Consider the following 13,446-nt stretch of genomic DNA (forward strand, 5'->3'; position numbering starts at 1 on the left):
CCTCAGCAAGCACCACAGAGCCATCCTGAGGGTGGCGAGACCCTGCGCGTGCGCGTTGAGCGCGGCCCCCCGGCTTTAGAGTAAACTTAACTCTACCATTATTTTTGTGCCAATCCCTTTTGAAGTGTTTCCGGCTGTGGGTTGTAAAATTATCGCATTATTGGTCGAATTTTTAGTACAGATCCACACACAGTTTCTTATCTGAAAGGCTTAAGACTAGATGTGTTTGGATTCGGGACTTTGTGGATTTTAGCATACAACGCGGACACCACATACAGTGTTCTGTAACAAATAGCCTAAAGTTAATTTAGGCTGCTCTAGCTGCTTGAAGAGTTCAGGGGCCTAATTTATGAAGAAACTTTCACTGGGGTGATTTTTTAAATCGATACCATTAAGCACCTGCTGCGAACCAGATGCAGACTATATAGATGACGTACTTTTGCAGGCACTAAACAATTTGCTTCTACAGATGATACCTGTTTATTACAGATAAATTAGAAAAAAATACAGTAAAATAATTGGATCATCAAAGGATGCTAAAAGCATTGATAAAAGGTTGTTGGGGGACAGTCCAAAATTATCGCCCAAGAGACAACTTATTCATTACAAAGGGGAAAAAAATGTACGTATGCAGTGGGGTAGGGAAGTCTGGAAGACATTCTCTTAACCAAGTGATCAAACAGTATCTCCAGTAATGAGACATCCTGACATCAATGTCTCTTGGTGTGACACAAATTTGCCTATGCAGAAATCTTCGTAAAAGAAAATTTGAACCTAAATTTCATAATGAGGAAACAATTAGGCGTGGAAAATGGGCAACATGCACAAGAGAACTGGCCAGGACTCTTCAAAAGAGTCAGTATGAAAAACCAAAAAAGTGACCAGAGACATAACTTAATACAGTTGTTGCACCTTGGCTGGGTCCTGAAATGGCCGTTGACTCTGGGCTCTCTCTTGCTCAGTGCTGGTTTTCTGTCTCTATCTTGGTTGTCCCTTGATGTTCTCAAACAAGGGACAAGGCTGGCGTCTGTAGGTGATGGGGATGCACTTCCTGTTCTAAATGTTGAGCTATTCTGCTGCCAGCCTCTGGCCTGCGTTAGAGCAAGATTGGAAGCTTTGTGTCTGGGTGTGGGGCCTGCCCACTGGCTGGTCTCACAGTGGATGGTGGGTGAGGCTGCTGCCCCACCCCTCTGCCACAGGGCCGAGATAGAACTAGCTGCCTTTTTTTTTTTTCTTCTTTATTTCTTTTTTTTTTTTTCTTTTCATAAGCATTCCAATACTGTTTACAAAACTAATCAAATTCTCTTACAAATTTATTTATTTATTTATTTATTTATTTTCAGGATTTCTTTTCTTAAAAATTTTTATTTATTTATTTATTTATTTTTACTTTTATTTTGTTGATATACATTGTGGTTGATTATTGTTGCCCCTTACCAAAACTTCCCTCCCTCCTCCCTTTCCTCCCTCCCCCCCCAACAATGTCCTTTCTGTTTACTTGTCCTATCACCTTCAAGTAATTGTGGTTGTTATATCTTCCCCCCCCCCGTTTTTTTTTTTTTGCGTGTGTGTGTGTGTGTGTGTGTGTGTGTGTGTGAATTTATATATTAATTTTTAGCTCCCACCAATAAGTGAGAACATGTGGTATTTCTCTTTCTGTGCCTGACTCTTTTCACTTAATATAATTCTCTCAAGGTCCATCCATGTTGTTGCAAATGGCAGTATTTCATTCGTTTTTATAGCTGAGTAGTATTCCATTGTGTAGATGTACCACATTTTCCGTATCCACTCATCCGATGATGGACATTTGGGCTGGTTCCAACTCTTGGCTATTGTAAAGAGTGCTGCAATGAACATTGGGGAACAGGTATACCTTCGACTTGATGATTTCCATTCCTCTGGGTATATTCCCAGCAGTGGGATAGCTGGGTCGTATGGCAGATCTATCTGCAATTGTTTGAGGAACCTCCATACCATTTTCCCATAGAGGCTGCAGCATTTTGCAGTCCCACTAACAATGTATGAGAGTTCTTTTTTTTCCGCAACCTCGCCAGCATTTATCGTTCAGAGTCTTTTGGATTTTAGCCATCCTAACTGGGGTGAGATGGTATCTCAGTGTGGTTTTGATTTGCATTTCCCAGATGCTGAGTGATGTTGAGCATTTTTTCATATGTCTGTTGGCCATTTGTATATCTTCCTTAGAGAAATGCCTACTTAGCTCTTTTGCCCATTTTTTAATTGGGTTGCTTGTTTTCTTCTTGTAAAGTTGTTTGAGTTCCTTGTATATTCTGGATATTAATCCTTTGTCAGATGTATATTTTGCAAATATTTTCTCCCACTCTGTTGGTTGTCTTTTAACTCTGTTAATTGTTTCTTTTGCTGTGCAGAAGCTCTTTAGTTTGATATAATCCCATTTGTTTATTTTTCCTTTGGTTGCCCGTGCTTTTGGGGTCGTATTCATGAAGTCTGTGTCCAGTCCTATTTCCTGAAGTGTTTCTCCTATGTTTTCTTTAAGAAGTTTTATTGTTTCAGGGTGTATATTTAAATCCTTAATCCATTTTGAGTTGATTTTAGTATATGGTGAGAGGTATGGGTCTAGTTTCATTCTCCTGCATATGGATATCCAGTTATCCCAGCACCATTTGCTGAAGAGGCAGTCCCTTCCCCAGTGAATAGGCTTGGTGCCTTTGTCAAAGATCAGATGGCAGTAAGTGTGTGGGTTGATTTCTGGATTCTCTATTCTATTCCATTGATCAGTGTGTCTGTTTTTATGCCAGTACCATACTGTTTTGGTTATTATAGCTTTGTAGTATAGCTTAAAGTCAGGTAGTGTTATGCCTCCAGCTTTATTTTTTTTGCTCAGCATTGCTTTGGCTACGCATGGTCTTTTATTATTCCATATAAATGTCTGGATAGTTCTTTCCATTTCTGAGAAAAATGTCTTTGGAATTTTGATGGGGATTGCATTGAATTTGTGTATATCACTTTGGGTAGTATGGACATTTTCACTATGTTGATTCTTCCAATCCAAGAGCATGGGATATCTTTCCATCTTCTTGTGTCCTTTCTAATTTCTCTTAGCAGTGGTTTGTAGTTCTCATTATAGAGATTTTTCACCTCCTTGGTTAACTCAATTCCTAAATATTTTATTTCTTTGGTGGCTATTTTAAATGGGCAGGCTTTCTTGATTTCTCGTTCTACATGTTCACTATTGGAGAAAAGAAATGCTACTGATTTTTGTGTGTTGATTTTGTATCCTGCTACTGTGCTGAAATCATTTATCAATTCCAAGAGTTTTTTTGTAGAGGTTTTAGGCTGTTCGATATATAGGATCATGTCATCTGCAAACAGGGACAGTTTGACTTCATCTTTTCCAATCTGGATGCCCTTTATTTCCTTCTCTTCTCTGATTGCTCTGGCTAGTACTTCCAACACTATGTTGAATAGGAGTGGTGAGAGTGGGCATCCTTGTCTAGTTCCTGTTCTTAAAGGAAAAGCTTTCAGCTTTTCCCCATTCAGGATGATATTGGCAGTGGGTTTGTCATATATGGCTTTAATTATGTTGAGATACTTTCTGTCTATACCTAACTTATAGAGGGTCTTTGTCATGAATGAGTGTTGAATTTTATCAAATGCTTTTTCAGCATCTATAGAGATGATCATATGGTCCTTGTGTTTGAGTTTATTGATATGGTGTATCACATTTATTGATTTGCGTATGTTGAACCAACCTTGCATCCCTGGGATGAATCCCACTTGATCGTGGTGAATAATTTTACGTATGTGTTGCTGTATTCTGTTTGCTAGTATTTTAGTGAGGATTTTTGCATCTATGTTCATCCAGGATATTGGCCTGTAGTTTTCTTTTTCGGTTATATCTTTACCTGGTTTTGGTATCAGGATGATGTTTGCTTCATAGAATGAGTTTGGGAGATTTGTGTCTGTTTCAATCTTTTGGAATAGTTTGTAAAGAATCGGTGTCAATTCCTCTTTGAATGTTTGGTAAAATTCTGCTGTGAATCCATCTGGTCCTGGGCTTTTCTTTGTTGGGAGCTTTCTGATAACAGCTTCAATCTCCTTTATTGTTATTGGTCTGTTCAAATTTTCTACGTCTTCATGGTTCAGTTTTGGGAGCTTGTGTGTGTCCAGAAATTTATCCATTTCCTCCAGATTTTCAAATTTGTTGGCGTATAGTTGTTTATAGTAGTCTCGAATGATTCCTTGTATTTCAGATGAATCAGTTGTAATATCGCCTTTTTCATTTCTAATTTTTGTTATCTGAAGCTTCTCTCTTCTTTTTTTTGTTAGCCATGCTAATGGTTTGTCAATTTTATTTATCTTTTCAAAAAACCAACTTTTTGATTGATTGATCTTTTGTATTGTTTTTTGGGTTTCAATTTCATTCAGTTCTGCTCTGATCTTAATGATTTCTTTCCGTCTGCTAACTTTAGGTTTGGATCATTCTTGTTTTTCTAGTTCTTTAAGGTGAAGTGTTAGGTTGTTCACTTGCCATCTTTCTATTCTTCTGAGGTGAGCATTTAATGCAATAAATTTCCCCCTTAATACTGCTTTTGCAGTATCCCACAGGTTTTGGTATGATGTATCATTATTTTCATTAGTTTCAATAAATTTTTTGATTTCCTGCTTGATTTCTTCTTGGACCCATATGTCATTAAGTAGAATGCTGTTTAATTTCCATGTGTTTGTATAGTTTCCAGAGTTTCGTTTGTTATTAATTTCTAGTTTTAATCCATTGTGGTCTGAGAAGATACATGGGATAATTCCAATTTTTTTGAATTTATTGAGACTTGATTTGTGACCTAATATGTGATCTATCCTGGAGAATGATCCATGTGCTGATGAGAAGAATGAATATTCTGAGGTTGTTGGATGGAATGTTCTGTAGATATCTGCCAAGTCCAATTGGTTTCTTCTTTATTTCATATGCCAGCATCCTCCCCAGTTACTACCTAGGGCTACTAAATCCAGAGTTGGATTTCTTTAGGGAACCAGACTTCAGTTCTTGTTTTCTTGCACATGACTGTTGCGTGGCCTATGCCCTGGGGAAAGGGGGAGGAGCAAGCATAGGAGGCATAGACAGACTTTCATCTGAACCCACACTGTCTACCTTGTCTCACTCCTGCCTGCTCCTCACACCCTGGGTTGCGCTAGGCGCCCTCTTTCCTGCAGCCCCCTGCTGAATGCTGTGATCTTCCTCACTCTGGTTCATATCCTTATGCTTCCACCTGAAGTGTCTACTGGAAATGTGTTGACATCTCTCATTTGTGGACGATCTCTGTGGTAGGCCGAATAATGGCCCCCCAAAGATATCCACATCTTGACCCCTAGAACATTTGAGTATGTTATCCAACATGGCAAAAGGGACTTTGCAGATGTGATTAAGGATCCTGAGAAGGGGAGATTATCCTGGATTATCTGGGCAGGTCCTAAATAGAATCACAATGATCCTTAAAAGAGGACACAGGAAGAGTCAGTCAGAGGGATGTTGATGTGATGATAGAAGCAGAGATTTGAGGGATGTGCTTGGAGGATGGAGGAAGGGGCTGCAAGCCAAGGAATACTGGCAGCCACTAGAAGCTGAAAAGGCAAGGACATGCATTCTCCTCTCAGTGCCTCCAGAAGGACCACCCTGCCAACCACTTGACTTTAGCCCAAGGAAGCTGATTTCAGGCTTCTGACCTCCAGAACTGTAAAACAATAAGTTTGGTTGTTTAAGGCACTACATTTGCGGTAATTTGTTACAGCAGCTAGAGGAAACTAATACAGGCTCCTTTCCAATCTCTTTACCATTGTCAGTTGATTCCCTTTGTCCCCATTCCTTTGTACAAAGGAGAGTGTACTTACAGAGCCAGGATGGAGGGCTTTGGAGTCAGACAGAACCTTCTGGTGACAGGTCTGAATATTGCTCCACCTGGGGCAGGTCACTTTGCCTCACTGTGTTGTCAGTTTCCTTATAGGGTGAGGGTCAAATTGCATAGTATGGAAGGCATCCTCCAGATTATATCAAGCCAAGGCTGGCTGGCTGGCTAGCTTAGTTGGTTAGAGCACTGCCTTGTAACACCAAGGTCAAGGGTTTGGATCCCTGGACCAGCCAGCTGCCAAAATAAAGAGAAGAAAAAGAAGAAAAAAAAAAGAAAGGCTTCCAGATTATATCAGGCCCGCAGGTATGTTTTGTCTAGCTTTCAGTGTTTTAAAGCTTTTCATTGTATTTATTTTTAATAGGATAATATATTTACATTGTACAAAATTGGAAAAATATTTTAAAAGATTTCCAATGAGTAGTTAGTCTCTCTTCCACCTCTGCCCTCAGCTGCCCCAGTTTTCCCCTGGATTCTAATATACTCCTGCAGAGATTTTCCATATGTATGTAAGGAATTTCACACACACGCACACACACATTAAACAAATAATAACATAACATATACTCCCTGTTTGACTTTGCTTTTATAATTTAATATATTTTGATGATCTTTCTATATCACTACATAGAGAGTGTTCTTTTTTTTTAGCCGCTGCATAGGTGTCTGTGGTATGGCTGTGCCATAATGTTTTCCTCTTGCCCTTTACCAATGGAAATACAGTAGTCCCCCTTATCTATGGTTTTGCTTTCCCGGGTTTCAATTACCCACAGTCAACTGTGGTCCAAAAATATTACATGGAAAATTCCAGAAATAACAAATTTATAAGTTTTAAATTGCACGCTGTTCTGAATAGCATGATCTCTCACGCCTTCCTGTTCTGTCTCAACCAGGATGTGAATCATCCCTTTATCTAGCATATCCAGGCCGTGTACGCTACCCACCTGTTAGTCACTTAGTAGCCATCTAGGTCATCAGATGGAGAAAACACGGTATGTATAGGGTTTACTACTATCTGCTGTTTGGGGCATCAACTGGGGGTCTTGGAATGTATCCCCTGAGGATAAGGGGTGACTACAGTATAGGGTATTTCCAATATAGTGTTACTACAAACAGTGCTGCCACACATAGCCTTATATGTACGTCACTTTGCATGACAGTGTGTGTCATCATAGTATGCATTTCTTGAAGTGGAACTGCTGTGTCAAAAAGTATGTGCATGGCTATGATATAAAAAAGGGACAATAACAAGTGTTGCTGAGGATGTGGAGGAACTGAAACTGTCATACACTGCTGTGCTGGGACTGTAAAATCATGCAGCTGCTTTGGAAAGCAGGCTGGCAGTTCCTCAAAAAGTTGAACATAGAGTTACCAGATGACCCTAATTCTTCTAGGTATATGCTTAAGATAATTGAAAACATATGTCCACACAAAAACTTGTTCAGGAATGTTCATAGCCAAATGATGGAAACTACCCAAATGTCTGTAATCTAATAAATGGATAAACATAATGTGGTACATCCATACAATGGAATATTATTCATCCTTAAAAAGGAATGAAGTACTGATACACTCTGTGACCTAGATGAACCTTGAAAACATGATGCTGAGTGAAATGAACCAGACACAAAAGGCCACATATTCTATGATTCCACTTATATGAATTGACAGAATAGGCAAATCCATAGAGAAAAAAAGCAGATTAGTGGTTGTCAGGGGATGGGGGGAATTGTGGAAAATGAGGAGTGACTGCTAACAGGTACAGGATTTCTTTTTGGGATGATGAAAATGTCCTGGAGAGCTGGCCAGTTAGCTCAACTGGTTAGAACACAGCCTTCTAACACCAAGGTCAAGGGTTTGGTTCCCCATACTGGCCAGCCACCAGAAAAAAGAAAAAAAAAAAAAAATGTCCCGGAGTTAAATAGTGGTGATGATTTCACATATTGTAAATATACTAGAAACCATTGAATTATACACTTTAAATAATGAATTAAGTGAATTGTATCTCAGTTTTTAAAAAAGTGATACTTTAAAAAGGTATGTGCATTAAAAATTTTGTTAGCTATTGTAAAATTGCCCGTTACTCACCAGTAATGTATGCAAGTGGCCATTTTTCCATGCTGTTAGATTCTCTAACATCCATGGGGCTTGTGTATGGACAAGAATACTAACTAATCTTTGTTCTTTGATAAAATCGTTAAACAGTTATTCCTCTAAATCTTCCTGTAAACCAGAATTCCCTAACCATTTCAACACTTCTCCCAAATGCCATCACTTAAGTCCCTCACAAATGTAATATCAGATGCTTGCAAATGTTGTAAATACCTTAACAAAAGAGACAAAGCAATCATGTGCTATGATAATGATGACAAAACTAATGTATACTTATAGTGACATGTCACAAATGTGCTGATACCTTGGATTTAAATTTGTTTCTTTATCATTGCTATTCCAGTTTTTTTATGCTTCCTTCCTGTTGCAAGTAGGATCTTACTCACTCAATGGAAAGAGTCATGGTTAGTCTCAGAGCTGCTGAGGTTTCAGCTGGAGGTGGGAGCTAGTTTCAGGATAGCCGATGATTCAGGACTGGTGACCAGACCTGGGGAACATTCAACAGGGAAGCCTACCAAGTGTGCTCATTCTGCAGAGGCTATCCACATTTGTTTTGAGCATCTTCTCACATAGTGCAGGCTGGCGTGCCCACTCTATAGCTCGTTGTTCTGAGTAGGGCCTGTTTCTATCCAGTTAAATCCAAAGCCTTTCATCACTATAAAACCCCAACTTTTATTCTCATATCAACTGAATATGACTGATCAGTCAATATCAACTGAAATATCGACTCCTACACTTGCCAATCCAGGGTGTTATCAAATGTCTTAAATCTTTGCCTAAGAGTGAAAAATGGTGACTCACTGTAGTCTTCCTTGGTGTTTCTCTTAACAATGGAATGTCGAACATCTTTTCATATGTTTAAGAGCCATTTGCATTTTACCCCCATGATTTGTCTGTTAATCACCCATCTTCATCCGTTTTATGCTACTTTAACAGAATACTACAGACCAGAAATGTATTTGGCTCATGATTCTGGAGGCTGGGAAGTCCTAGAGCATGGCGCCAGCATCTTGCGAGGGCCTTCATGCTACATCATCCCATGGTGGAATGCAGAAGGGCAAGAGGGTGAGAATGAGCAAGAGAGAAAACTCAAAGCTCAGGTCCTTTTATAATTAGCATTAATCCACTCATGAGGGTGGAGCCCTCATGATCCAAACACCTCCCCTTAGGCCCCACATCCCAACACTGTTGCATTGGGGATTAAGTTTCCAGCACATGTTTTCTGGGGGACACATCCAAATCACTTTTATCCACTTTTCTATAGTTGCTGGTCACGTGCAGTGTATTAAAACAGGTGCATTGGTTGCAAACACTGAAAACTGAGAAGATGCCACATAAAAATCTAATTTTCCTGCTTCTGCCCTAGGCCTGCATTCCCACATGGCAACGCCTCAGGGATTGGCTGGAATAGAGGTCACTCTATAGGGCACACCTTCTCATGGTCCCCCACCTCAAGCCATGCTATGCCTGGGCCCATCACCCATCACATTACCTGCCCAGCCCTGTGGCATTTGTGGTGTCAACTCCTGGGACAATCCTTTCAAAGCACTTAGGCCAGACCCTGGCCCTGCAGACCATAATGTTACAAGCCCTTAGAAGAGAAAAGAAATCCCCAAAACAAAGCTGGCCAGTCTTGTCTTAGTGACAGTGGTTAAGGGATTAGTTAGTAAATTAGAAATACATCTGCACTGTGAAGATGTGTATAGTTGGAGGGCAGAGAGTTAAAATTAAAACACGTTTCAGGTAGAGGAAAATCTTCTAGATAAAAAAGGAAAGTTGCAAGGAACTCATTTGGTGAAATGTGGGGCACAAAAAAATATAGATACAGATATAGAGATAGACATGGAGATACAACCTCAGGTACAGATACAGACAGATACACACACATGGAATAAGCACCAAGAAAGTATTCTCAATCCATGCACCACGTGGAGAGAGCCCTGCCAACCGGGGTGTTGTCGTGGGAGGTTGCATGGGGCCTGGGTCGGGTTCCCATCTGGATAATCCGGGATAATCTTCCCATCTCAAAACCCTTAACTTAATTACATCTGTAACATTCCTTTTGCCATACAAGGAAACACAAATTCCAGGGGTTAGGACCTGCGTAACTTTGAGGGCCATTATTCAGCTGTAGTTCTTTTATAATAATAGTAGTCATCATCCTAATCGTTATTATAAAATAACATTTTATAATCATTAGCTCTAAAATCTTATGCGCCAGGTCCTGGGCTAAGGGCTCTAAGTACATTCTCTTGTCCAATTCTTCCAGCAACCCTCTGTGGTAGGTTTCTTTGCTACCCTGAAGATACGGGTGAAGAAAACAGAGCTAAGAAAGGGAGGATCCTGGTTCTGATCCAGAAGCCCTCAGCCACCAGCCTGGGCTGACTTGTTGACAAGCATGAGAACCAGTTGCCCTCAGATGTCCCATTCTCTGGGCGGAGGCTTCCTAAGGCTTTGTGCATGTTGGGTCTTGTAAACTGGGCCTCACTGAAAGGTGTCGGCCCCTTCATGATCTCCTCCTGCGTCATCGTGTGACGTTGGTCCTCCCCAGCGTGAGAGGCTCTGCTGAATCTGGAGATTTTTTTTTTTTTTTGGTACCTGGCTTGTATCAGGATCTGAACCCTTGATCTTGGTGCTACAACACCATGCTCTAACCTGCTGAGCTCTCCAGCCAGCCCTGAATCTGGAGATTAAACATTGGGGGGTTCCTTGTTGATGCCAGGCAAACTGGGGGAAGTCTTTGAAAATTGTGGGTTCAGGTCATGCCTTTGCAAATAGTACTTTCTGGGGAACACTGGGCATAGTTTATCTCTAAGGCAATGCTTGCCAGATATTAAGTGTTTATGCTATGATCTGAATGTTTGTGTCTCCCCAAAATTCATAATATTGAAACCTAACCCACAATGTGATGGTATTAGAAGGCAGGGCCTTTGGGAGGTGATTAGGCCATAAGGGTGGTGCCCTCATGAATGAGATAGCTCCTTATAAGGGGCTGAAGAGACCAGAGTTCCTCCATTCCGCCATGTGAGGGCACAGAAAAAAGGTACCATCTATGAACCAGAGAGCAGGCCCTCGCCAGACACTGAATCTACCAGCACCTTGATCTTGGACTTCTCAGCCTCCAGAACTATATGAAATAAATTTCTGTTGTGTCAGGCTAAATAACAAACAGAAAGTCTCTAAAAAAATAACGAGTTTAACTGGGAATAGGACGTTGCAATGGGAATATACATGCTATAGTAAACTATATGCATATTCAGGGAGGTAAAGGAAGACAAAGGGTTTTAAAGGAAAAATGGTGGAGGATTACGTCATTGTTTGGGGATCAATAGCAAGGGTGATACCAGCCCGAGGTTGGACATGCAGTTGCTGGGCAGATGTCCTTAGAGAAGTATTTTTTTTGTGTAAGTTTACAATGGTTTTTTGCGCAAGGTTGTGATTTTGCAGAGTTCTGTTATCAGGCATATGTGCATGAGGACACCCCCACCCCCTTCCACTGTTTTCCCAGGCTCTATTTATCAGGGTTTTTTGTTTTGTTTTGTTTTTGTTTTTAACACATATGATTCTGTTTTGATTCTGAAAACTTTCACAGTTGTTTATAAACTACCCAATTTCTGGTATTTTGTTATAGCAGCCTGAATGGACTAAGACAGCTTGTAACCTGTATCTCCACTGAAGATCCAGGCCTAGGAAGAAAGGCAGCCAGTGGCTTTTGTCTAGCTGGGCAGCTGAGGACCCAAAAGCCTGTGGGTTGCCAGAGGGCTGCTGGCCCATGAGAATAGAATTTGAAAAGAAGTGTAAGAATCTGGGTTTCTTAAGCAGTACTTCCCCAGGGGAAAGAAGGAGAGGAGCGGTGTTTATAAGACTGGTGGTACGGTAGTGGTAGATTGCCCTATGATTTCTAGGAGAGAATATTATTCATTAACAACGGTGATATGTTTTAAGGAAAATTACTGGGCCAGCCCGTGGCTCACTCGGGAGAGTGTGGTGCTGATAACACCAAGGCCATGGGTTCGGATCCCATATAGGGATGGCCGGTTAGCTCACTGGGTAAGCGTGGTGCTGACAACACCAAGTCAAGGGTTAAGATCCCCTTACCGGTCATCTTTTGGAAAAAAAAAAAAAAATTGCTAACAACTTGTACTGAGCACACCAAGCCGATAAGATCTTGATTATCATTGATTAGAAAGAGACTAATTTAAAAAAAGAGGGTGTTGATTAAAAGATTGGTAAAAAGATACTCTAATTTCTCTTCAGATCATGTAAAAGATTGCTTTAAAGATTACATTGTGACCACGGGGGTTTGGGAAAAACTGAGATTTAGCTGCTCAAAAAGAGATCCAAGTTAGACATTTTTTTCACGCTTTCTGTTTCTCCCCAGGCTGGTAAAATGGCCTTGCTCCGTGAAGTCAGTCATGGAACAAGGCCAGGGACCTGGATTTCTTCTAGGTGTCAGTCTTGTCTACATAGTCATAGATGGCTTTCACACTACCCCACCCCAGATAACCACACCTGGCTGCAAGGGAGTATGGGAAATGTATTTTTTTTTTTCCTTGCAGGGTCTTATGCCCAGTAAGATTCTATTAATATTGTATTAGCTTCTGCTGTGTAACAAATTACCCCATCTCAAAACTTAGTGGCTTATAACAACAAACATTTATTATCTTATGCTGCCTGTGGTTGGGAATCTGGTGCCTCCAGCTCCAGTCTCTCTCTAAGCTACAAGTACAGTGTTGGCTGGGGCTGTAGTCATTTCAAGACAACTGGGGAGGATTATTTTCCAAACCTACTGGTATGCTTGTAGGCAGGCACTATGGTTTGAATGTTTGTCCCCTTCAAAACTCATGTTGAACAAAAAAACAAAAAACAGGGAAAACCAAAACTCCTGTTGAAACTTAATCCCCAATGTGGCAATATTAAAGGGTGGGGCCTTTAAGTGGTGATTGGGTCATGAGGGCCCTGCCCTCATGAATGGATTCATCCATTGATAAATTAATGGATTAATGAGTTAATGGATTAATAGGTTATCATGGGAGTAGGACTGGTGGCTTTATAAGAAGAGGAAAACAGACCTGAGCTCACAAGCTCAGCCTTTTCACCATGTGATGCCCTGCACTGCCTTGCGACTCTGCGGAGTCCCCCACCAGCAAGAAGGCCCTCACCAGATGTGCCACCTCCACCTTGGACTTCCCAGCCTCTAGAGCTGTAAGAAATAAACTCCTTTTATTTATAAATTACCCAGTGGCTGGCCGGCTGGCTCCTGGTGGAGCCATCAAGGTCAAGAATTTGGTTCCCCAAACCAGCCAACAGCAAGAAAAAAGAAAAAAAAAATGTATATATAAATTACCCAGTTTCAGGTATTGTTATAAGCAACAGGAGTGGACTAAGATGGCAGGCCTCAAGTCCTTGCTGGCTTTTGCCCAGAGACATTAGTTCCTTGGCATGTGGGCCTCTC

Source organism: Cynocephalus volans, chromosome 10 (assembly GCF_027409185.1).
Source record: "Cynocephalus volans isolate mCynVol1 chromosome 10, mCynVol1.pri, whole genome shotgun sequence".
In the NCBI taxonomy this organism is placed as follows: domain Eukaryota; kingdom Metazoa; phylum Chordata; class Mammalia; order Dermoptera; family Cynocephalidae; genus Cynocephalus; species Cynocephalus volans.